The sequence below is a fragment of the Gopherus flavomarginatus genome, chromosome 7 (assembly GCF_025201925.1).
Source record: "Gopherus flavomarginatus isolate rGopFla2 chromosome 7, rGopFla2.mat.asm, whole genome shotgun sequence".
NCBI classification, from domain to species: domain Eukaryota; kingdom Metazoa; phylum Chordata; order Testudines; family Testudinidae; genus Gopherus; species Gopherus flavomarginatus.
Window position 1 is genome coordinate 41,500,469 of NC_066623.1, and position 25,032 is coordinate 41,525,500.

The 25,032-nt window shown below is 52.9% G+C and overlaps 2 non-coding genes across 2 annotated transcripts; both read right to left on the reverse strand.

The window, feature by feature from the left end:
* Nucleotides 1-1,560: 1,560 nt before the first annotated feature.
* On the reverse strand, nucleotides 1,561-1,634 carry TRNAK-CUU (transfer RNA lysine (anticodon CUU)). The gene has a single exon. It is a non-coding gene; the product is annotated as a tRNA-Lys (tRNA).
* Nucleotides 1,635-23,990: 22,356 nt separating this feature from the next.
* Nucleotides 23,991-24,078, reverse strand: TRNAS-GCU (transfer RNA serine (anticodon GCU)). Its single transcript has one exon. It is a non-coding gene; the product is annotated as a tRNA-Ser (tRNA).
* Nucleotides 24,079-25,032: the final 954 nt, after the last annotated feature.

Consider the following 25,032-nt stretch of genomic DNA (forward strand, 5'->3'; position numbering starts at 1 on the left):
ACACACCTCACATTTTATATTTACACCACTGTGACACATTTTTACCTAGAGTTGTTGGTTATTTAACACATTTTACCCATAACTGTTAGTTGGTTATATGCTGCTGTGACACACCCTTTACCTAGAAATTGTTAGCTACCTGTTACATTTATACTTCAGTGTTAGTTGGTTACCAACTGTATTGCACCCCACTGTATTGTACCCCACTATTGAAACCCCCTATACTATACTAAAAGAACTCCCTCCCCAATTGCCTACCTTAACAAACCCCATACCCCTCACTATTAAATTTTCCCTGTTTTTGCATTTTCTTAATAAAGTTTATTTTGCACCCCACCTGTGTGGTAATTGCTCCCCAAGATCCCATATACCTGCAGGCAGGGACAATGTCCAGGAAAATATGGATGTATGTTAACCCTACCTAAAATTCTTTTTTAAAAAGATGGGTCTGAACTAGAAATGAGCTCCGTTTCACATGTGTGGGTCCCCGCCACTCCCTGGGGGTGTGCTAGGGTGACCAGATGTCCCGATTTTATAGGGACAGTCCCGATTTGGGGGGTCTTTTGCTTATATAGGATCCTATTACCCCCCACCCTGTTCCAATTTTTCACACTTGCTGTCTGGTCACCCTAAGGTGTGCACATGTGTGGGTCACGGCTGTTCACTGCCCCTCTCATTGCAGCGTGTGTGCAAGGTTACTGCCCTGGGAACTGCAGGGCACCAGTGGACATGGCACTGGCTGGAGGCAGGGCAGGGGCTGACTGGAGGTAGGGTCTGGCTGCAAGCAGGGCAAGGCGTGCGGGGCTGGCTGCAGACAGGACAGGGGGTGCAGGACTGGCTGCAAATGGGCTGGCTGCAGGCAGGGCAGGGTGTGTGGGACTGGCTGCTGACAGGGGCTGGCAGCGGGATGTGGGGTGGAGTGGGCTGGTTGGCTTCAGGCAGGGCCTCAGGGGAGTGCGCAGGGGTTGGCAGGCCTGGAGACAGAGGAGTGTGGGACTGGCCGGCTTAAGGCAGGGGAGTGCGGCAAGGGTTGACTGGAGACAGGGCACGGGGTGCGGGGCTGGTGCAGGAAGGGCAGGGGGTGCAGCAGGGGCTGGCTGTGGGCAGGGGTGCGGGTACAGGGGGTACAGCCTACCCTGTACGGTAAGTGCCCCCTCCTCCACCAAGGTAGCAGCAGCAGCCCAGGGCTCGGGGGCTATTTAAAGGGCCTGCGGCTCCCCGCTTCCACAGCCCCAGCCCTTTGAATAGCCGCGGGAGCCCTGGAGAAGTGACGGGGCTCCGGGGGCTGTTTAAAGGGCCAAGGCGGTAGAAGCAAGGGGAGCCCCAGACTTTTTAAATAGCCCCCAAGTCTCCAGCAGTGGGGCTCTGGTGGCAATTTAAACAGCCTGAGGCTCCAGTCCCTGCTGGGACCCCCAGGCCCTTTAAATTGCCCCCTGGAGAAGCTGGGCCACCCTAGTACAGTGCACCAGCAGGGCTTGGGTGCGGGGCCCGATACAGGGGAATTGGTTGAATTGGCCTAAAGCCGGCCCTGCCTGCAAGAAAGCAGCACAGGCTTATCACTGTCCCTGGGTGGGCTTGAACCACCATCCTTTCAGTTAAGAGCCAAACGTGCTGACCCATTGCACCACAGAGACACAGACAGGCCAGGCTGTATGGAGCACAACAGTCAGGAATCAGCTCAGGGTCCGGTCTAGCACATGCATGCAGTGGTTGGACAAGCAACAGCAAGGAACTGGACTGGTGCGGAGTGAAAGATCTGTGGGAAGGAACTGAAAATAGTACTGGGGCTGCAGTACAGGGCTTGCATACACTTTCTTTGGCCTGTTTTGCTGGAAGAGTTAGCAAGGCAAGCTTGTTAGTCACAGGTAAGGGGGTGAGTTTATGCAAATTCTGGACTCTGGGACCACAGCTGGGGTGGGACAGGCACAACTTTTGTGGCACATGCACCCTCTCTGCAACCAACCTTTGTTACTTCACTCCATAACAGCACACACAAAGCAACCTTTTACCTTTCAGCACCAAAATATACTGTAGAAGAAATCTAATAGCATAACTTTAAGATGAGAAACTTCAGTACTAACAACAATTCTAAAGATATTCAAAAATACTTCTGTCTTTAGACACCAGACACAAAATCAATCAGACCAAGAACAAACATCTATTCGTACTTCCCACACACTTGGGGAGAGGGGCGGTTTGGAACCCATACCCCTTAATGATGAGTCCTTTCCAGGCGAGGGGCAAGCTCTCAGGCCTCAAATGCCAGGTACAGTTACTCTCTCTTTGATCCAAACTAAACAGGAAAATACACTTGATTACTCCTGCCCCAATAACAAAGAGATGGGGGATCCCACAGCAGCTGAAATGACCATTTGGACAAGCACTCCCCTCATGCAATCTGGGGTGGGTGTAACCATGCGAATGACATCAGCCCCAAAAGGCCTTTACAACAGATCACCAACAGATGGTAGGTTAGAGTTCATACTGACCCTGCTTAAACTAGATCGTGGCAAAGATTAAAAAACACTGAATGTTAAAACTCACCAAACGCGGGTGAATCCATTCTCATTGTCGTACCCACTTCTTAAACTCCACACCTGAACGTAGCCCTCACATGGACAACATACCCTCCTAACTCAGTGTCTGTATGTTAACCTTTTACCCCCAGTCAGGGCTATTGCAGATTCTGCATTCCTTATGCCACCCGATCTTAAACCGAACTTCGCACCCCCTGGGTAACCTGTACATTGTTCCCTGATCACCAGAAACTTCTACACCTAAATGCTGTACCGTACACCTTTTTCTTCTTTGAACGTCATCTTACTAAAATGTTGACATTTGTTGGAGATCCTGGCTCCTGTTCCCTTGCAAGGTGTGTGCCTTTGCTCCAGGTTTTAGTCTGCTAATACAGCGGGGGCAGGGTGGGAGCCGATTTTGCCAGAGGCGCTTGCCTGCTGCAGACACGGATCAAAGACTGAACCTCATCCCCCACGAGCTGAAGGCTTAATTGAAAACAGTTTAAGCAGTACTCCCGTCTCTGGCACTCAGCTACCCAGCTCCCAATGGGGTCCAAACCCCAAATAGATCCTTTTTACTCTGTAGAAGCTGTAAAAGCCTGTGACCAGGGCAGCTGCCTAGCAGCCGGCGCATATGCCTGCCAGCGTGAGAGCCCGTAAGGCACTAATCCAGATAGAGGTGGCTGGGTGGCAGGGAGAGTAAAGAGCCAGCAGAGTGGTGCAGCGGACGCGTGCTGGGCCCATAACCCAGAGGTCAATGGATCAAAGCCATTCTCTGATACACGAGCACTGGTCTCTTTTCCTTCTGGGCCTTCAAGCAATCAAAACCCTCAGCTTGCGAGCCCAGCTCTGTCTGCCATGTCCCTGGGCAGCAGCAGGACAGTCTCAAGAGAGCAGCTCCCACCCATTATCTCTTGCAGTGGAAAAGAAGTAGAATTGTGGTTGGACTTTTGGTATTTCTGTTCAGGGAGTCAGTGGCTGTGAGGCAACCCTTACTGATAATGGCAAGGGAAGAGTTCTCTCTTCTGCATTGATGCTGCAATTTTTTGTTGTGCCCTTTCTCTCCCCCTTCAGTGCAGGCAGGTAGGCTTGGTGGCTTGGGGATGTGGGTCAAGCCTGGTTTCTTTTGGCAGACACCTGGTTGAGAACTGGTGCTCTATGGTCTTGTCTAAATTGACCAGCCCTAATGTCTGTAGCCTCATCTCATACTTTGGAAGCCTTTTGTTTACCCCTTTCCACTGCAAAAACGACTATTTAGTCCTACTCTTTCTTTCCAAGCTGCTAACCAGTTACTGATCCATGAGAGGGCCCCAGCCATCTGGAGTAGCTTGTGACTGTGAGTGGTAACCTCAGGGCAGATTGTTAGGAAGCAGAGCACAATCCCCAAACTGGTTGTGTGTTCTAGACTTACGTTTCACCAAGTGTCAGATTCTGGATGACACCCCTTTTATGACTTTTTAAAGCAAACTTGCTATTTTTGCATCATTTGAGCGTTCTATGCAGAGGACTAGAAATGTTTCTATTAACCTGAATGTTAGATCATTTTAACATTGGCTGGAATCACAATGTTAAATTAGTTCTTATGACTTTAATAACTGATACTTCCTCTATCTCAGGACTAGCTATTAAACTGATTTTTGGACTAGGGAGATGGAATAGCAGCTTCCTCCATCCCTTGCACACATCACCCTGTTACTGTGGCACCGAACCCCCAGGAGCGGTGGACCTCCCTATGGGGAGAATATCGTGGTTGAAGAGCAGCGAAGAAAAATGGTGTTGTCTGTGTTTCCATTTGGGTTGTTCTGAGTATGGTTTTGAGTCATTTGTAACTCTTTCATCAGTTATTAGTAACATCTTATTATCAGGCCTCTGAACTGAAAGGCTGCTCTTGCAGGTTTTACTTTGTCGTTGTTTGTAGGTCAAACAGCCGCTTTCTTAGGCCTCGTCTACACTACGCATTTAAACCGAATTTAGCAGCATTAAAACGAATTAACCCTGCACCCGTCCACACAATGAAGCCCTTTATATCGATATAAAGGGTTCTTAATACCGATATCTGTACTCCTCCCCGATGAGGGGAGTAGCGCAGAAATCGGTATTGCCATGTTGGATTAGGGTTAGTGTGGCCGCAATTCAATAGTATTGTCCTCCAGGTGGTATTCCACAGTGCACCCTTTTGACCGCTCTGGAAAGCAATCTGAACTCGGATGCACTGGCCAGGTACACAGGAATAGCCCCGCGAATTTTGAATTTCATTTCCTGTTTGCCCAGCATGGAGCTCTGATCAGCACAGGTGGCGATGCAGTCCCAAACCCAAAACGAGCTCCAGCTTGGACCGTCTGGGAGGTACTGGATCTGATCGCTGTATGGCGAGACAAATCTGTTCTATCAGAGCTCCGTTACAGAAGACGAAATGACAAAGCATTTGAAAAAATCTCCAGGCTATGATAGACAGAGTCCACAGCTGGGACTCAGCACAGTGCTGCGTGACAAGCATAACGGAAAGCCAAAGAATCAAATGGACGTTCATGGAGGGAGGGAGGGGAGACTGAGGACTCCGGCGATCCCACAGTCCCCGCAGTCTTTGAAAAGCATTTGCATTCTTAGCTGAGCTCCCAATGCCTGAACAGTCAAACACATTTTCCCAAGTGTTTCAAGGGACCCTGGAGCTAGGCAAAGGGGTCCAACGGGCAGGGCCCCTGGAGCTAGGTTCAGGGGCCTCAGAGATAGGGCCCCTTGAGCTAGGGTTGGGGGACCCATGCATAGGGCCCCTTGACCTAGGGTAAAGGGCCCCATGGGTAGGGCCTCTGAAGCTAGGGTTAGGGGACCCAGGGGTACAGGGCCTGCAGATAGGGTTAAGGGTCCCACGAGAAGGGACCTTGGAGCTAGGGTTAGGGGCCCCACGGGAAGGGCCGTTGGAGCTAGGGTTAGGCTTCCCACATGTAGGGACCCTGGAGCTAGGGCTAGGAGCCCCAGGGACGGGGCCACAGGAGCAAGGGTAGGGGGTCCCAGGGATGGGGTGCCTAGAGCTAGTGTTCGGGTGTCTAGGGGTGGGACCCCTGGAACTAGGGTTAGCGGCCCCATGGGCAGGGCACCTTGAGCAGGGGTTTGGATCCCCAGCAATGGGGCCTCTGGAGCAAGGGTTAGGGGTCCAAGGGGTGGGACCCATGGAACTAGGGTTAGGAGTCCCACTGGTAGGGCCCCTGAAGCTAGAGTTAGGGGACCCAGGGGTAGGGCCCATGCAGCTAGGGTTTGGAGCCCCAGAGATGGGGCCCATGGAGCTATGGATAGGGGTTCCAGGAGTGGGGCCCCTGGAACTAGGGTTAGAGGTCCCATGGGTAGGGCCCCTGAAGGTAGGGTTAGGCACCCCAGGGGTAAGGCCCCTGGAGCTAAGATTAGGGGTCCCACGAGTAGGTCCCCTGGAGCTAGGATTATGGGTCAAATGGGCACGAAGCCAGGAGCTAAGGTTAGAGCTCCCACAGGTAGGACCTCAGGAGCTAGGGTTAAGGTCCCCACGGGTAGGGCCCATGGAGCTAAGGCTAGGGGCCCCCTGGGGAGGTCCCATAGAGCTAGGGTTAGGGTCCCCACGGGTAGTGCCCCTGGAGATAGGGTCAGGGGCCCCAGGGATGGAGCCCCTGGAGCTAGTGTCAGGGACTCTAACCCTCAGATGGCAAAGTTAGTTGTCTGACCGCGAGAGAGAAAGGCAACACCAGCAAGGTCCAATCAAAAGCTCTTTATTGACAAGCGCACGCGTCAATATAGAGCAGCTCATCTCCCGAGAGAATCAGCTTGCTCTTTAAATCTTAGTATAAGCCTATATAGACAGTTCTGTTGCGTCATAAATTATTCACTGGAGCAACCCACTCCCTTCTTTTAACAACTAGAAACTAGAAACCTTTAGTATACATACATACCTAAAGTTAGAAATGTAGGGGAGTTAAAAACAAACAACGAACAAAACCAGGGAGTGAAAACAAGGAGGCTGGGAAACTAGGGCTCTTATCATTTCTTTGAAGGAGCTGCCCTTGCACAGCACATCTGGTACTATGCCAGGAATGCAGCTTCTCGCTTATCTCACTTTTTCCCAGCGCTTGTGAGACATGCTGCTGCTTCGCAGTGTTTTCCACTCAGGAATTACCCAAAAACCTCTGTTAGCCTGACTTTGGTCAGGTTGGCATACCTGGTTTTGTCTGCAATATCTTTATTCAGGCCTAACACTAGGGATAGGGGCCCCACGAGTACGGTTCCTGGAGCTCGGACTGGGGGCCCAAGGGGTATGCCCCCTGGAGCTAGGGATAGGGGTCACAAAAGTAGGGCCTTTGGAGCTAGGGCTAGGGGCCCAACGGGTGGGGTCCCTGAAGCTTGGGATAGGAGCCCCATGGGTAGGGCCCGTGGAACTAGGGTTAAGGGCCCCAGGGATGGTGCCCCTGAAGCTAGGGTAAAGGGTCCCATGGGTAGTGCCTCTGGATCTAGGGTTAGCGGCCCCATGGGTAGCGCACCTGCAGCTAGAGTTATGGGCCCCAATGGTAGGGCCCCTGGAGCTAGGTTTGGGGGTCCCACGGGTAAGGACTCTGTAGCTAGGGTTAGATCCCCATGGGTTGGGCCCCTGGAGCTAGGGTTAGAAGCCATAGGGATGGGGCCCTTGGAGCTAGGGTTAGGGGCCCACGCATATGGCATCTGGAGCTAGGGTTAGGAAACACAGGGGTAAGGCCCCTATAGCTAGGGTTAGCGGTCGCATGAGTAGGGCCTCTGGAGCTAGGGTTAGGGGCCCCACAGGAAAAGACCCTAGAGTTTGGGTTAGGGGCCCCAGGGCTGGGGCTCATGGTGCTAGGGTTAGGGGTCCTAGGGGTGGGCCCTGGACCTAGGGATAGGGGTCCTAGTGGTGGGCTGCCTGGAGCTACAGTTAGGGGCCCCAGGGGTAGAGCCCATGGACCTAGGGTTAGGGGTCCCATGGGTTGGGACACTGGAGCTAGGGACAGGGACTCCATGGGTAGGGCCCCTGGAAATTGGGTTAGTGGTTCCATGCGTAGAGCCCCTGTAGCTAGCGTTAGCGGGCGCATGGCTAAGGCCCTTGGAGATAGGATTTGGGGCCCCAGGGACTTGGCCCTTGAGCTAGGGTTAGTGTTCGCGTGGGTGGGGCCCCTGGAGCTAGTGTTTGGGTTTCCAGGGGGTGGGGTCTATGGAGCTAGGGCTAAGGACCCCATGGGCAGGGCCTCTTTAGCTAAGGTAAGGGCCCTACGGGCAGGGTGCCTGGAGCAAGCGTTAGGGGGCCTATGGGTAGGACCCTTGGAATTAGGTTTAGGAGCCCCAGGTATGGGGCCCCTGGAGTTAGGGTTAGGGGATGCAGGGGTGGGGTCCCTGGAGCTTGGGTTAGGGGCCCCATGGAGAGGGCCTCTGTAGATAGGGGTAGTGGCGCAAGGGGTAGGGCCCCTGGATCTTTGGTAATGGACCCAAGGGGTAGGGCCCAGGAAGCTAAGGTTAGGGGTCCCATAGGTAGGGCCATTGGAACTAGGATTATGATTCCCACATGTAGGGCCCCTGGAGCTAGGGTTAGGGTTCCCAGGGGTGAGGCCTCTGGACCTAGTGTTAGGGGCACCACGAGGACGGCCCCTGGAGCTAGGGTAAGGTCCCACGGGTACAGCCCTTGGAGCTAGGTTTAGGGGAACTACGGGTAGGGCCCCTGGAGCTAGGGGAAGAAGCCCCACGAGTAGGGCCCCTAGAGCTGGGTTAGGGAAACCAGGGATGGGGCCCCTGGAGGTAGGGTTAGGGCGCCAAGGGTTAGAGCCCCTGGAGCTTCCATTAGGGGTCCCATGGGTAGGATCCCTGGAGCTAGGGTTAGGAGCCCTAGGAGCAGATCCTCTGGAGCTGGGGATATGAGCCTCAGTGGTAGGGCCCCTGGAGCTAGGGTTAGGGGTCTCACGGGTAAGGCTTCTGGAACTAGGGTTAGGGGCCCACAGGTAGGAGCCCTGCAGTTAGGGTTAGGGGTCCCACTGGTAGGGCCCCTGGAGCGAGGGTTAGGGGCCCCACGGGTTGAGCCCCTGGAGCTAGAGTTAGGGGCCCCAGTGGTAGGGCCCCCGGAGCAAGTGTTAGAGACCTTATGGTTAGGGCCCCTGGAGCTAGGGTTAGGGGCCTCACGGGTAGAGTCTAAGGAGTTAGGGTTAGGATCCCAATGGGTAGGGCCCCTGGAGCTATAGTTTGGGGCCCTATGAGCAGGGTCCCTAAAGCTAGGGTTAGGGGCCCCAGGGATGGGGCACCTGGAGCTAGGTTTAGGGGCCCCACGGGTATGGCCCCTGAAGCTAGGGTTATGGGCTCCAGGAGTAGGGCCCCTGGAGCTAGGGTGAGGCTTCCCAAGGGTAAGGCCCCTGGAGTTAGAGATAGGGACCCCACGGGTAGGGCCCCTGGAGCTAGGTTTAGGGGCCCCACGGGTATAGTCCCTGGAGCTAGGTTTAGGGACCCAATGGTAGGACCCATGGAACTAGGTTTCGGGGTCCCACGGGTAAGGATTCTGTAGCTAGGGTTAGGGGTCCCATGGCCTGGGCCCATGAAGCTACGGTTAGAGGCTGCAGGGATGGGGCCCGTGGAGTTAGGGTTAGGGGTACCAGGGGTCGGGTCCCTGGAGCTAGGGTTAGGGGCCCACGCATATGGCATCTGGAGCTAGGGTTAGGGGCCCCACAGGTAGGGACCCTGGACTCTGGGTGAGGAGCCCCAGGGGTGGGGCTCATGGTGCTAGGGTTAGGGGTCCTAGGGTTGGGCCCCTGGAGCTAGGGTTAGCGATCTTATTGGTGGGGAGCCTGGAGCTAGGGTAAGGTGCCCTACGATTAGGTCACCTGGATCTAAGTTTAGGGGTCCCATGGGTAGTGCCTCTGGATCTAGGGTTATGGGCCCCATGGGTAGGGCCCCTGGAGCTAGGTTTGGGGGTCCCACGGGTAAGGACTCTGTAGCTAGGGTTAGATCCTCATGGGTTGGGCCCCTGGAGCTAGGGTTAGAAGCCATAGGGATGGGGCCCTTGGAGCTAGGGTTAGGGGTACAGGGGGTCAGGCCCCTGGAGCTAGGGTTAGGGGCCCACACATATGGCATCTGGAGCTAGGGTTAGGGGCCCCACAGGAAGGGACCCTAGAGTTTGGGTTAGGGGCCCCAGGGCTGGGGCTCATGATGCTAGGGTTAGGGGTCCTAGGGGTGGGCCCTGGACCTAGGGATAGGGGTCCTAGTGGTGGGCTGCCTGGAGCTACGGTTAGGGGCCCCAGGGGTAGAGCCCATGGACCTAGGGTTAGGGGTCCCATGGGTTGGGACACTGGAGCTAGGGACAGGGGCCCCATGGGTAGGGCCCCTGGGAATTGGGTTAGTGGTTCCATGCGTAGAGCCCCTGTAGCTAACGTTAGCGGGCGCATGGCTAAGGACCTTGGAGATTGGATTTGGGGCCCCAGGGACTTGACCCTTGAGCTAGGGTTAGTGTTCGCGTGGGTGGGGCCCCTGGAGCTAGTGTTTGGGTTTCCAGGGGGTGGGGTCTATGGAGCTAGGGCTAAGGACCCCACGGGTAGGGCCTCTTTAGCTAAGGTAAGGGCCCTACGGGCAGGGTGCCTGGAGCAAGTGTTAGGGACCCCACGGGTAGGGCCCTTGGAACTAGGGTTAGGACCCCCAAGTATGGGGCCCCTGGAGCTAGGGTTAGGGGATGCAGGGGTCGGGTCCCTGAAGCTTGGGTTAGGGGCCCCACGGAGAGGGCCTCTGTAGATAGGGTTAGTGGTGCAAGGGGTAGGGCAACTGGATCTTTGGTAACGGACCCAAGGGGTAGGGCCCAGGAAGCTAAGGTTAGGGTCCCATAGGTAGGGCCATTTGAGCTAGGATTATGATTCCCACATGTAGGGCCCCTGGAGCTAGGGTTAGGGTTCCCAGGGGTGAGGCCTCTGGACCTAGTGTTAGGGGCACCACGAGGAAGGCCCCTGGAGCTAGGGTAAGGTCCCACGGGTAGAGCCCTTGGAGCTAGGCTTAGGGGAACCACGGGTAGGGCCCCTGGAGCTAGGGGAAGAAGCCCCACGAGTAGGGCCCCTAGAGCTGGGTTAGGGAAACCAGGGATGGGGCCCCTGGAGGTAGGGTTAGGGCCTCAAGGGTTAGAGCCCATGGAGTTTCCATTAGGGGTCCCATGGGTAGGATCCTTGGAGCTAGGGTTAGGAGCCCTAGGAGTAGATCCTCTGGAGCTGGGCATATGAGCCTCAGTGGTAGGGCCCCTGGTGCTAGGGTTAGGGGTCTCACGGGTAAGGCCTCTGGAAGTAGGGTTAGGGGCCCACAGGTAGGGGCCCTGCAGTTAGGGTTAGGCGTCCCACTAGTAGGGCCCCTGGAGCTAGGGTTAGGGGTCTCACGGGTAAGGCCTCTGGAATTAGGGTTAGGGGCCCACAGATAAGGTCCCTGCAGTTAGGGTTAGGGGTCCCACTGGTAGGGCCCCTGGAGCGAGGGTTAGGGGCTCCATGGGTTGGGCCCCTGGAGCTAGAGTTAGGGGCACTAGGGAAGGAGTTCCTGGAGCTAGGGTTAGGGGCCCCAGTGGTAGGGCCCCCGGAGCAAGTGTTAGAGACCTTATGGTTAGGGCCCCTGGAGCTAGGGTTAGGGGCCTCACAGGTAGGGTCTAAGGAGTTAGGGTTAGCAGCCCAATGGGTAGGTCCCCGGTAGCTAGGGTTAGGGGCCCCAGGGGTAGAGCCCTGTAGCTGGGTTGAGAGGTTTATTTAAAATAGACATACATCTTTTAAGATCTGCTTCAGAAATGCTAATGTTGATATAAGCAAAAGTTTTCATAGTGTTCCCCTGGTCATCTTTCCTGATAACAATTTCCGCATCTGTAACATTTCCAAACTTGCTGAATCTTTCCTGCAGTTCAGCCTCAGATACTGTATGGCCAAGCCCTCCAACATATAAACGTTTTAAAACTTGTTTTTTCTCCATAATAAAAAGTCAGACTGTTTCATTTAGGATGTATGTTTTATCCTTCGCACATGTCCAGCCAGGAAAGGGTAGGGCCTCTGGAGCTAGGGTTAGGATCCCAATGGGTAGGGCCCCTGGAGCTATAGTTTCGGGCCCTACGAGCAGGGTCCCTAAAGCTAGGGTTAGGGGCCCCTGGGATGGGGCACCTGGAGCTAAGTTTAGGGGCACCATGGGTATGACCCCTGCAGCTAGGGTTAGGGCCGTAAGCGGTAGGACCACTGGAGTTTGGGTTAGGGGTCCCACGTGAAGGGCCTCTGGAGATAGCGTTAGTGGCCTAACTGGTAGGGCCCCTGCAGCTAAGGATAGGGGCCCCAGGTTGAAGGGCCCCTGCACTTAGGGATAGGGGCCCTATGGGTAAGGCCCCTGGAGTTAGGGTTAGGGGCCGCACAGTTAGGGCCTCTGGAGCTATGGTTAGGGGCTTCACGTGTAAGGCCCCTGGAGCTAGGTTTACGGGCCCCATGGGTAGGGCGCCTGGAGCTAGGGTTAGTGGCCTCAGGTATGGGGCACTTGGAGTTACTGTTAGGGGCTCCACGGATGGGACCCCTGGATTTAGGATTAGGGACCCCATGGGTATGGCCCCTGGAGCTAGCGTTAGGGGCCCCAGGGGTAGTGCACCTGGAGCTAGGGTTAGGAGTCCCACAGGTAGGGACTCTGGAGCTAGTGTTAGGGGCCCCACGTGTAGGGCCTCTGGAGCTATGGTTTGGGACCCCTTGGGCAGTGTCCCTATAGCTAGGGTTAGGTGCCCCAGGGATGTGGCCCATGGAGCAAAGGTTAGGGGTGCCAGGGGTGGGGCCCCTGGAGCTAGGGTTAGAGATCTCACGCTTAAGGCCTCTGGAGCTAGGATTAGGGGCCCACTCGTAGGGCTCCTGAAACAAGGGCTATGGGCCCCACGGGTTGGGCACCTGGAGCTATTGTTTGGGGCCCCAGGGATGGAGCCTCTGGAGCTAGGGTTAGGGGCCCATGGGTATGGCAGCTGGAGCTAGAGTAAGGGGCACAGGGGTAGGGCCCCAGGAGCCAGGGTTAGGGGCCCCATGGGTAGGGACCCTGGTGGAGTAGGGACTATCTGTGTGGGAGATGGGAGAGCAGGGGGTGACGTAAGGTGAGGGACAGGACCTAAGCCTGTAACTCGATCTAGGCAGCGGGGAGGGGTCAGCACCTTTGCCTGGGAAGCTGGACACAGGAAGGGGCCGGCTGGAGGGAGTTAGTTCAGTTTTGGTTTGGAGCTGGGTTATTGGAATTCAGGGATTCCCAAACTGGGAACTAAGCTTTCTGAACCCCCAGAAGGACTCGATCGAGTGGTCCTGGCTGTGCCCAAAAGCTCTGCTGTATCCTTCGTTCCTGTTGGCCAAAAAAACCTTTTGTTTTACTGGCTAGCTGAGTAACTGTGTGTCCCAGGAAGAGGGGTGCAGGACCGGATTCCCCCACACTCCGTGACATAAATATCTGTGCCCCCCACTAACCCCCTAAGCCCCTCTGGGACCCCTGCAGCCTGGACGTAGGTATCTGTGACCCCCACGAACCCCCTAAGCCTCCCAGGGACCCCTTCAGCCTGCATGTAGGTGGAACCCTTCTGCCAGGCTGAATTGATAGCAGCAAGGACTGGGTTCAATACATAGGGGTCCCTTACCTACTACGTAATGCAAACCAGCTCCAGCGCCCACCCAGTGACATGGGAAAATTTTACATACGCACCCCTAGGTGCCTCAAAGAGGTGATACTTCCCCTCTCGCAAGCACAGAGTCTGGGTGTAGCAGAAAATGTTTAATAAAGTGAGATAAACAACATAGCATTAAATTGGGAAGACACCTCAATTAGGTCATGTCCTTTTCCCTGGGCTCTTGAGTCTAGCAATCCCCAAATCACCCCAAGACTCCAAAGTCCAATACCTCAAATGTTTCAAGAGTCCAGCAACCGCAAAATCACCCACAGTTGCGCAACCCCAGAGTTCAAGAGTCTATCTGCAGGGTTTTTCCCCCTGCCAGCCTGGGTAGAAAGGAGCACTTTACGTGGTGCACTGCTGACTGCCCTGCCTCTCTGTGGGATTCTGCTTTCGCCTTCCCCATGAACTGCTCAGCTCGGTCCACCAGCTACTCTGTTCTGCCAGCCGACCAATGATCTGCTCCAGCTGTCCTTAAGAACTACTCAGCTCACCTCACTCCGTGACCTATTCCAACATTCCCACAAACTGTTTCTGTCTGTCAGCTGCTCTGCTCTACAATATAACTTCAAACTCTCTTACTGGCTTATAAAACTCTTTAGTGATTTCAGCTCAGGAACCTAGAACTTCAATTGTTAAAAGAATCAAACTTCTACTTTACTCTTCAACTGCTAAAAAAGAAAAAAGTGCAATTTATGTTTGTGGTTCACCCAAGGAGCTCACTCCCTTGTCTAGCGAGTGCCACTCAATTGATGGTGAGAATCCCTGTCTCAAAGCAGTTTCACAGTTCCTCATCCACACAATCAGGGTGACAACACTCCACATCTCATGCCCCAACAACAAATAAACCAGGGATACCACAGCTGCCAAAGCAGCCATCCCAGGCTGCCATTACCGTGCCAGGAGGGGTGGGTGTGCCTATGCAAACACGATCAGCCCCTGAAATTCTTTTCTACACTCTCCATAATTCACCACCAGATGTCAAGGTAGAGTTCATCCTGCTTCTGCTTACATAGGTATCTGTGCTCCCCACAAACCTCTAAGCCCCCCAGGGAACCCGCAAGCCCAGATGTAGGCATCTGTATGCCCCACAAACCCCCGAATACCCACAGGACCCCTCCAGCCTGTAGGTAGGTATCTGTGATCCCCAGAGCCACACAAAGACCCTCAGGACCCCTACAGCATGGATGTTTGTATCTGTGACCCCCACAAAGCGCCTAAGCTACTCAGGGACCCCTACAATCGGGATGTAGGTATCTGTTCCCCCCAAAACACCTAATCCCCCCCGAGACCCTTCCAGCCTAGACATAGGTATCTCAGACCCCACAACCCTCCTAAGACCCCCGAAACCCCTCCAGCCTAGACGCAGGTATCTGTGACCCTCACAAACCCCCTAGGCCACGATGGGAGCCCTCCAGCCTCGACATAGTTATCTGAGATCCCCCCACCCCTCCTAAGGCCCCCAGGACCCCTCTTGCCTGGATGAAGGTATCTGTGCCCCCCACAAACCCCTAAGCCCCACCAACATCCCTATAGCCTGGAAGTAGGTATCTGTGCACCCTCACAAACCCACAGATCCTCCCAGCGACCCTACAACATGGACATAGGTATCTGTACCCCAAAATGCCCCAAAGCAACCCTGGAACCCCTACAGCCTCGAAATAGGTATCTGTGTCCCCCCACAACTCTCAAATACCCCCACAACCCCTCCAGGATGGAAGTAGATATTTGTGACCTCCAGGAACCCCCTAAGCCCTCACCAGGGCTTCTCCAGCCTGGACATAGGTATCTCTGCCTCCCACAAGCCCCCTAAGACCCATAGGTCCCCCACCAGCCTGGTTGTAGCTATGTGTATGCCACACAAACCCCCTAAGCTCCCCAGGGCCCCCTCCAACCAGGACATAGGTATCTGCACAACCACAACTCTTTAAGTCCCCCAGGGATCCCTCCAGACCATGCATAGGTTTCTGTGCCCCTCACCAACTCCCTAAACCCCCAGGGACCACTACAGCTTGGACGTATGTGTCTGTGCTCACCACAACCCCCTAAGCCATCCAGGGACCTCTCCAGCCCGGATGTAAATATTTCTGTCCCCTATGAAGTCCCTAATCCCCACCGGAATCCCTCCAGCCTAGACGTAGCTATCTGTGCCCCTCACTACCCCTAAGCCCCAGCAGGGATCTCTACAGCCTCTATGTAGGTGTGATGCTCTGTGCATTACCCTGTGTGACCACACGGCGTCACTGTTCCTCTATGAGAGAAATGCTCTGTGCATTACTCTGCGTGGCCACACGGTGTCAGTGTTGCTCCATGCGGGAAATGCTCTGTGCATTACCCTGCGTGGCCACACAGTGTCACTGTGCTCCATGTGGGAAATGTTCTGGGCATTAACCTGCATGGCCACACAGTGTCACTGTTGCTCCATGAGGGAAATGCTCTGGGCATTACTGTGATGGAGTAGGGACTGTCTGTGTGGGGGATGGGAGAGCAGGGGGTGACTTTAGGACGGGACACGTGCTCAGCCTGTAACGTGAGCTAGGCAGGGGGGAGGGGGTCAGCACCTTTGCCCGGGAAGCTGGACACAGGAAGGGGCCGGCTGGAGGGAGTTAGTTCAGTTTCGGTTTTGGTCTAGGTGGTTGGAATTCAGGGAATCCGAAACTGGAAGTTAAGTTTCCTGAACCTCCAGAAGGACTCGATTGAGGGGTCCTGCTTGTGCCTCCAAACTCTGCTGTATCCTTCACTCCTGCTGTCCAATAAACCTTCTGTTTTACTGGCTGGCTGAGAGTCACCTTGTGTCCCAGGAAGAGAGGTGCAGGACCGGACTCCCCCACACTCCGTGACAGACCCTCAGCCCATCCGGGATCCCTGTAGCCTGGACGTAGGTATCTGTGCCCCCCCACTAAACACCTAAGACCCTTGTAGACCCCTCCATCCTGAGCTTAGGTATCTGTGCCCCCTCACAAGCCCCCTAAGCCCCCCAGGGACCTATACAGCCAGAATATTGTTATCTGTGCCCCATATTGACTCCATAAGCCCCCCAGGACACTCCAGTGTGCACATAGGTATATGTGACCCTCAGAAACCCCCTAACCGCCCAGGAAACCCTACAGCTTGGATGTAGGTATTTGTACCCCCACAACCCCCCTATCCCCCCGCCGGGACATCTACAATCTGGATGTAGATATCTGTGCCCCTCACAAAACCTCTAATCGCCCCTGGGACCGATACAGCCTGGACATACGTATCTGTGCCCACTCGAACCCCTAAGACCCCCTGGTACCCCTACAGTCGGGACACAGATATCCTGGGCCCCCCAAAATCCCCTAAGACTCCCAGGATGCCTCCAGCCTGGATGTAGGTATCTATGCCCCCCATGAACCCCCTAAACCCCACTGGGACCCCTAGATCCTGGAGATTGGTATCTGTGTCCCCCCAAATACTCCCTAAGCCCCCCAGGGACCCCTACAGCCTGGACATAGTTATTTGTGCACCTCAAAACCCCTAAAATCCCTCAGACCCCTACAGCCTGGATGTAGGTGTGACGGTGCTCCCTGTGGGAGCCAGTTGAGGTCACTTAATCAGGGTGAACTGCAAACAAAACAGGGCAGACAAATCCCAAATGCTGGTGGTGATTTCAATACTTAGATTTACCAAGCCAGCACAAAGCAGCTTCTGTAGTACCTCACTGGTTACTTAGAAGTTTAAGCCACACAGTTTCCTTAACGTACCCAGGCTGAGGCCTCCATCCAGACACACCTTTCAGTTATGATGATGATTCCTGAAAATCTTACTTCATCATATAAAAGAAAAGATTCTTCCAATCCCAAAGGATCAGCCACATACTCAGGATCTATTACAACTTAGATCTTACCTAAAATACATGCTATAGCCAATTCTTATTAAGTAAGCCAAAATGTATTAGAAAAGAAAAGAGAGAGAATGTTGGTTAAAAGATTAATAGACATATAGACTTGAATTCAATTCTTGAGGTTCAGATACATAGTAGAGATGAGCTTGTAGTAGCCAAAAGTCCTTTTTGAAATAGTCCATAGGTTATAGTCCAATTTCCATATTCAGGGTGGCTCCAGTCAATGACTGGGGATCTCAATCCTTGTGGCTTAAGGTTTCCCCGTCTTGAAACCCAAAGCAGATATGAGATGAAGAAGGATCGTGTCCCAGGATTCTTATACATTTCCAGCAGCCTTTTGGCCTGAGAAAACAATAGGCTTAGCTCTCCTTCCAAACATCCTGGCAATTAGTACAGGGTAATTTATTCATCAAACAGTTCAAATAGAGGTTACCACAACCTTCAAAGAGACACATATACAATAATACTATTTCACTCAAGTACCATCATAAATGTTAATATTACTTTTTTGCTCTTTGAATTAAAATTATAGCAACAGACAAGACTTGTTTGCTTACATCACAAGACCTGAGCAAAAATCTCCCCTTCTACTTCTAACAATGTAGACTTGCATTTCAAAGCTCTGTTCATTTACATATCTTGCTAAGCAGTTCTTAAGGTTCACCCATGGGTCAGGTCAGTCAGTGAGGTGAGTTAATTAACTCTTTCTGGCCCTGTCACCTTTCAATGAGATATTAGATTATACTTATAATTTCACAGTGGTGGTGAGTCGACTGCTGCAGCTCCCCGTAGACTCTGCCTGCATCTCTCACCAAGCTGGAGTACAGCAGTCAAGGGGAGAGCACCCGATGTGTTGCATCTACACTAGACGCAATATATCGACCCCGCTGGATCGATCGCTGCCCACCGATTCGACAGGTGGTATAGACATACACAGAGTATCTGGTGATCAGAGCTGGATCCCGGAGGGGGACAAATTGAAGGAACTCAGGGGTTAAGGTGCCTCTATTGTCAACTGTCAGGGCTGCTGTAGCTCAGAGGAGGGTGCTTGACTACCTGGCAGGCTTAGGTGCCGCAAACCTGGGAGGTGGGAGAAGTGAAGCGGTCACGGTGTGCTTGGGGTGCTCGTGCTCGGAGCAGGGGTGAGCTGGGGCGAGGGGGGGTGCTGCAGGGCAGAGCGGGGGTGTTGCCACAAGAGGGGCGCCTCAGCATGGAGGGGGGAGCTGCCACGGGTGGGGTGCCTTAGGGTGGGGGAGCGGGGGAGGAGGGCGCAAGGTGGAAGTTTCACCTACTGCATGAAACATCCTTGCACGGGCCCTGCCCCATGCCCTGCCTGCAGCCAGCCCTGCACCCCCTGCCCTGCCCTGCCCGCAGCCAGCCTCTGTCTCCATCCAGCCCTGCACCTTCTGCCCTGCCCGCACCAGCCGCATCCTCCCTGCCCTGCCTGCAGCCAGCCCCACAGCCAGCCCCTGACACACCCCCTGCCCTGTCTCCAGCCAACTCCTGCCGCTCTCCCCTGTAGCCCTGCCTAAAGCCAGCCAGCCCCCACACACCCCCAGCCTGCACCAGCCCTGCACCCCCTGTCTGCAGCCAGCCCCGCACCCCCTACCCTGTCTCCAGCCAACCCCTGATGCACCCCCCAGCCTGAAGCCAGCCAGCCCCGCATCCCTTGCCCTGCCTGCAGCCAGACCCTACCTCCAGCCAATTCCATGTCCACTGGTGCCCTGCAGTTCCCAGGGCAGTAACCATGCACATCTGCTTCAACGAAGGGGGCAGGGAGCAGCTGGGACCCACACATGCGCACACTCTTGAGTGACCAGACAGCAAATGTGAAAAATCGGGACTGGGGTGGGTGTAATAGAATCCTAGATAAGAAAAAGACCCCAAAATTTGGACTGTCCCAATAAAATCGGGACATCAGGACACCTTAGCACACCCCCAGGACTCCTGAGTTCCGTTGCTGGGTTTCCTATTGGTTCCACTGCTGGTTGTTTTCCTTTTTCCTGGGGGGACTTTCGGCAAGTTGCTCCACACTCTAGGGCTCTGTCCCCAGCAGTCAAATAGGGATTTCATACTTTCCCGCTATTGGAAAGTGCTGGGAGAATCCCCCAGCAAAAGCTGCTCTGACAGTGCTAGGCAGCATCTGACCATTCAACGTCAGAGCTCGGTACCTGGGAGGAGTGTTTGGCTCTGGGGTTTCATTTCAGCCCAGTCTAGAGAAAGGGGCCCAACCATGGAGTTTGGCTCAAGAAGACCAAGTGTCCAATTTGTTAAGGGCGTTTTGAATTCCAATCATGTGCTCCTAAGTGCTTGGTGTCAGTTGCAAATTTTAGAAGCATGCTCTCCACTGCATTTTCCAAATCATTCATGAAAATATTGAATAGTATCGGACCACGGACTGATCCCTGCCGGACCCACTAGGTATACCCTCTCCGTTGGACAGCCAAACATGGAGAAGGGCTCCTGGAGTCTGGGCTTTCAACCAGCTCTGCACCAACATTACACTGATTACAGCTGGACTGCATTTCCCTCGTTTGCTTGTGAGAATGTGCTACGGGACTGTGTGAAAAGCCTTAGCAACCCCAAGCTAGATCCCATCTACTGTTTACCCACCTCCACCAGGCCCAAAACCCTGCCAAAGAAGGAAAGAGGATTGGTTTGGAATGATTTGTTCTTGACAAATCCATGCTCACTAGTCCTAAGAACCAAACTATTCTGTAGGTGCTGCTGACAAACTGACTGCTTAAGAATGTATTGCAGGATCTCTCCAGCAATGGCAGTGAGGCTAGCTAGTCTGTAAGTCTCAGGGGTCTCTTTGTTCCCCTTTTAGAGAAAGGTCCTGTCTTGTTCATGGATGGGAAGATGTTCTTTTTCAGGGATCTCAGACGAGAACTGGGGCACAGCACCTGGTTTGTCAAGGCCACAAAAAAGGAGGCAGGAACCTCTTCTCTCCTGCTGGCAAAGAACCCCAGGTACCTGAAAGACAGGGACTCACATCCCTGAATGGGCTTTTAAAAAGGCACTGGTTAAAGATTGGCCCCGACCATTTCTTGTTTCCATAGACTAGACATTTTAGCAAACTTTAGAATTCCTTGGTGCTAAACACTGTGAAACTCCCCTTTCCCTTCACAGAGGGCTTTAACGCCCCTTATCTCACTCAGGCTCACAACTGCCCGGAGTTTGAGAACTGTCCCTGTTCCCATTGGACTGATGGGAGGAGCCTGAGGTGCAGAGAAGGGAAGTGACCTACCCAAGCGCCTACACAGTAAGGTGGTGGCAGAGCCAGAAAGAGAAGCCACCAGTCCTGACTCCTGTTCTAACAGACAATAACCCCCCGAGGCAGGGATAGAGCTCAGGAATCGAGATGGTGGGGAAATTTCATTGAATCCATTTCTGTCAGAAAATCCCATTCAGGCTAATCCGTTTTTTTCTCAAAATCATAACAAGTGGGATGAAAGTTCTTTGCAAAAATATTGTATTGCAAAACAAAAGCATCTCCTGTTTGTCAGAGTGTGTTAAATTGTCTCCTCGCACACAAAGAGGAGACACTTAGATCTCAAACATTAGATAAGATGCTTCAGTCTGAGCTAAGTCATTGCTGCTCTTAACAATTTCAAAATAAAAAATGCAAATAAAATAGACTATTTCAGCTATTCTATTACGTGTTAATCTGCTCTGAGTAAACGTGATAGGACACCTCATATTATGCCCTACTCTAGTGACACTCTCCAATGGATCCCCATCCTCCACCCACCGTCAGGTAGGTAAGAGCGGATCATTATTATTTCTACTTGGAAAGAGGGAGAAGCTAAGGCTGAGAAAGGAGAATTGACTTGTTTTAGGTCACACAGCCAGTCAGAGGCAGAGTTGGGAATAGGACCCAAGAGCCTGATTTTCAAACTACCATTGGATCTTGAATTTCAGACACTGAATTACCTGAATAAAGTGATCTCAGATTGAGCTCCAGACCAACAACAGTGACAGTAACTATCAGCAAGTATTTGAGGAGAACTGCAATGTTAGAGAGAATCATGAACTGCTCAGAGACAACCAATGCAGAGAAGCGGTCAAAATTCATCAAACATAGACTGGTTTTGACTTATAAGAGGAAAAACAAGGACCTGAGTCTCCTCCCTGTCAATAACCCCCGGCTCAGCCAATCAGGGTAGAGACTGAGGATGGGAGGCTGAGGGATCTCACCAGAGAGCCCAAAGGATGGGCCAGGTCACCAGTGGGGATCACTTCCCGAGCAATAGTTAAGCTTCACATTTTTGGGTAGACCTCCCACAGTGAGAACTGCAGAGCACTGCCCTGCAAAAAACTAAAAAAACCACACACACACTCTCTCTCTCCCCCTTCCTCCTGGTGTTGGGAGGGGAACAGGTAAAAGAACAAAGGAAGCAAGAGAAGAGAAAGGAGGGAGGGAGCGATGGAGGAAGAGGTGAAACAAAAAGGACAAACCCTAATGTCCCCAGTGATTCTAAGGGACAAAATCCCAGGTGCAGAATAAAATTCTGCCTCCTTAAGCTCGTGTTTTCCATGCCTCGAATTCACCTGTCACCAGATGGATCAGACTGAACAGCTTTCAAACCTCCAGGAGGCTCTTACCTTCTAAACAGGGACGGCTGTTTTCTAGTAAAATCACTAAAAGGGAAGGAGAAACCTCGAAAGAGGTTACTCCTGGTGCTCACGTCCGTGAACCCGAATACTCTCTCAGTCCTCAAAGAGAGACCTGGAGAAGGAGACTTCCTGAAGCAAAGCCAAAGGGGTCTCTGAGGTTTCCCTGGCCCCTCACCCCTGTCCTGCCTTGCTGATGTCAGCATCTCTCTGTGAGGTCACCACCTCCCCACCACCTTGGACCAATAGTCTGAGGTCCTGAAAAAGGCCTTTGTGATGTCACTGCCACATCCCTCCTTTGCTGTGCCAATGTCCTGCCCCTGGCCTGGACCTCTGGAGGTTTGAGCTACTCCCTGTGGATCACCCCACTCAAGGAGCGTTCATTCTAGTCAGCAAGCCGGCTAGACAGGAAAACATCAGACGCTGCTCCCAATGCTACACTCAGTTTTTCAGAAATTAGTCGACTTTCTGGCAGAAGAGACCATTAGATCATCTAATCTGACCCCCTGCATGTCACAGGCCTCCTGTATGACACAAGAGCTACTTTGGGGGCAAACACATTCAAGAAAGGCATCTAGTCTTCATTAAATGACATCAGGAGATGAAGAATCCACCCCTTTCCTTGGTAGCTTGTTCCTGTGGTGAATCATCCTCGCTGTTGACTATTGTGCCTTAGTTGTAATAGGAATTTGTCTCTTTTCACCTTCCAATCATTGGGTCTTGTTATGCCTTTCTCTGCTAGATTCAAGAGCCCTTTAATAACCAATCTTTTCTCTCCATTAAGGCACTTCAACACTTCAGCGAAGTCACCTTTCAATCTTCTTTTCATAAGCTAAACAGGTTGAGCTCTTTCAATAGCTCACTAGAAGGTATTTTTCTCCAGCCCTCAGAACATTTGGTAGCTCTTTGCTGCCCTAGCTCCAATTTCACAACATCTTTTCAAATGAGGACACCAAAACTGAAAGCTATTCCAATATCAGTCTCACTGATGCCATGTCACCTCCTGTGACGTTATTGACATAATCTGTAACTGTATAGATCACCGTTGCGACCACTGTTCTATATTTGCAGTCAATATTGTAGAAAGGTTGTTTTGTAAGGGGTCTATGGAGATTCTGATTGGCTGATTATAATGATGCTATCTCTAGATGTGTATCATTTTTGTAGTTGATGTTATGAATATTGGCTCTATGCTGCCCATATTTCAAACTTGTGCCATAATGGGGGACAAACAGCTACCTTGTTAGAAGTGGCCTTGCCAATAGATGGAACCTGGGATTTAAACTCCCATGATCGCACTGTGTTTTGGATCCATTTGAATTCTCTCTCCAGGTCTTTGACACTTTCATCTCCACTCATAGCGACTCTGATAGAGGATTAAAGAAGTCAAAGCATCATCTCCAAGCACAGACAACGGAGAATGCTTCATCACATGACACTTTGAGAAGTGGATGGATAGAACGTGATGAAGATAAACTCTGCCTGGCTCAGACAAAAGATAACAGTTGGTGCAGTGATGAGGAAGGAGGGAATCTCTGAGTCACCCGTCCACGGTCGTGTCTTCACAGTGCTCCCAAGCTGGAGAGTGAAGAACCCCCTCGGTCCCACCGTGAGACTGAGGAACAGGAGGCCTGTCACCCCTTCCTGCCGTCCTGCATTCCTGGTGTCCAGCATCCCAGAGGGCCTCCGTGCCAGCAACGAAACCCAACCGTCGTCTGGACTCCCCAGTGCTCCTCCTCAACGGTTCTAAATCAGCGGAGAGTGGAAGGTCCTGGGCGTCGCGCCGGCACCTGGGATCCACTGCACCTGAAACAGTGGGGAAAGGTTTCTGTGTTGGGGCATTGTTTAGTGTTTTCTAGTTTCCAAGGGAGGGTTTAGGGCCTGAGCGTTAAGCTCCCAAACCCAGTCACTGTTTCATTGTATTCATTAAGTTTGCATTTTCCCCTGTTCCCCCAGCTTTCTGTACCTTTACCCTGACTACACTTACCTTTGTTTGTGCCAAACCACCTTGTCTCCTCTTTATTTTATTTACACCTCAGAAGGAGGGAGGCAAAATCCACTGGTGATAGAGACAGGAGGGAGTCGAGTTTGTATCTCCTGAGAAAAGGGGCTTTTTCCTTTCCTATTCTCCCCTACCATTTCTAACATTTTCCTTTGAAGCGTTGCCCTTATTCAGCTTGAGGAAACATTAGCTTTTAAGATAAAAACTACGAAATACAGAACTAGAGACATTTTTTAGAAAGGCCAGGGGGGGGTGGTGTTGGAGTTTCTGAGAAGGTTTTTGTTTGCAAGAAGCAACATTGTTGTGTCTGTTATTGTACCAAGTGGGGAGATGGTTGTCTATAAAGGAAGAGTCAAGACTAAATGCATCCAGTGAGGATGGGATTTGAACCCATGCATGCAGAGCACAATGGATTAGCAGTCCATCACCTTAACCACTGGGCCACCTCATCTGGCTGTAACAAAAGGGACAGAGGAGAAATCTAAGGCCGACAGAGATAGGGACACGAGGAGTTTTAAATACTAGCGTAAGCAGGGTCTGAATGAGCTCCCCCTCACATCTATTGAGGAGCTGGGGAAAGACTTCAGGAACAGACCGTGTTTGCATAGACACACCTACTCTGCCTAGCTATGCAGCATGATGGGCCGCTTCCCAAAATGACCATTTGGGATGGTCTTGGGTTACAAATCACTTTAGGATTGAGTGGAATAAAATGTTATTCTCCTTCCTGTATGAGTGAGGGCAGCAGAACAGACCTAGTCCCATCCTGATGGAGGGGTAGATGGGTGAGGAATAGCTTTTATTGGACTGGCAGAGAAGGATTGAGGACATCACGCTAAAACAGTGGTCCCCAAATATTTCACATTGTGCCCTCTTAGCCATGGCTGTGGCCCCTCGAAGCCACGGTCGAGAAGCAGGGCTGGGAGTGGGGCTGTTGCTTGCTGGGAGAGGGGTGCGGACAGGGGCAAGGGGGCCATCGCTGGGCTGGGAGCCAGAGGCCCAGACTGAGGTTGGGGTTGGGGAAGAGCTGGGACAGAGTGGGGCTGAGTGGTGCTTCCTCCCTGCCCTCCATGGGGGCTGACTCAGGCCCTGATGTGCCCCCATGAATGTTCCTTTGTGTCTCCCTAGGAGTCATACCCCCATTAATGGGGACCACTGAACCCCTACTCGCTAAGCAGGGGCTAGTGATGCCAAAGCCCAGGGAAAGGGAGAACAAGGTGTGGGGGCCCCAGCACCAGAACCATGCACCCCCTTCTGTCTGTGGCTCCTGCCCCCTTCCACCCATAGCCCCATCCACTATCACCTCTGTTCCACCCCTTCCCCCACCAGCCCCACCCTGTCACTCCTTTACCCCTGCCCCGCTGCGGCCCTGAGACCAAGAGAAGCTCCGTACCCCTGCTGCAGC